The sequence below is a fragment of the Ruditapes philippinarum genome, unplaced genomic scaffold (genome assembly GCF_026571515.1).
Source record: "Ruditapes philippinarum isolate M1 unplaced genomic scaffold, ASM2657151v2 ctg1417_1_1_1_1, whole genome shotgun sequence".
Classification (NCBI taxonomy): Eukaryota; Metazoa; Mollusca; class Bivalvia; order Venerida; family Veneridae; genus Ruditapes; species Ruditapes philippinarum.
In genome coordinates this window covers 16,904-18,142 of record NW_026860012.1, presented here as the reverse complement: position 1 = coordinate 18,142, position 1,239 = coordinate 16,904, and positions in this window count along the sequence as shown.

Sequence of the window (1,239 nt, the reverse complement as noted above, 5' to 3'; positions counted from 1 at the left end):
TCCATTGTGGGCATATCAGATAGAAAAATAAAAACCACTGCTGCAAAAAATATTTTCCCCAACAGAAGACATTTGATTAGCATAAAAGAGTAAAGCTAACATAACACGTCTATTGCAAGCATCCAATGATTTTGCATATTTCAGGTAAAAGTCAGTATGACCTTGAGCAAATAAAACTGCTTTCATGAAAAGTATGAGATATGAAAAATTACAATAGGGATCCTTCTGATATTTGCTTAATTGACCTGTTCTATAGAGAATAACATGCTACTGTCTTTTGATATCAATTTTATCAGGCGAGGCTGATATGGGCTAGAAAGGGCGAGGCTTGCCGAGCCCTTTCTGCCCATATCAGCCGAGCCTGATAAAATTGATATCAAAAGACAGTAGCATGTTTTTCTATTTATCATGTAACACATAATTACTGTCAAAATAACAAAATAATCTACTTTTAAATAGCGAATTTCGTTAAAAAGGGGGATTTTTGTTCAAAGAAATAATTCTTGAAAACAAATTCCTCCGCCCCTGAAACTTAGAATTTGTTATTTGCGGCCATTTTTTCTTTCGACTCGGATAAAAAATACAACAGAATGTAGGCCTAATACGATATCATTCTTAACTTTAATTTAAACATCGATCCAAAAATCCGCTTAGAATCACATAAACTAAACTTTTATACTGCAATTTTTTATCTTGAATTGTTAAATTCAAAAGTTCACGATAATTTCAATCAAAGAAAAGTCAAATCGGCAGTCAAACACAAGCTACACAAACATGCGTCTTATTTTTTAAACGAAACAATTTGTTCACTTATTAAATAATAATCCGGCGAAATAAAGTAAACATTTACAAGTTCTCAAAGAAAATCGTCTAGCCTGTTTGTTATGATTACATGTATAGTATGACGTGAACATCGATGATGTCATTTGCAATATAAATTATGACGTCACTTCATTTAGTTGGTGCTAAAACTATTCGCTATCTAATTTATTCGTAATTGAAATCGAAATAATAAATAAATAAATTTCGCATATTGATTTAAGACTTGTAAGGGTATGAGATTACATTGTAGAATTCACATGCTGATGAAAATGAGAACATAAGCAATTGAAAAAAGTCCGTTAAAATGGGCGGGGCTAATTTTTGATATCAGGTTACTGACGTGATATCAAAAATAATTATCAGGCAAGTGTTATCGGGCAGTTACCATAGCAGTTGCATGATAAAATGCTGAGGCTG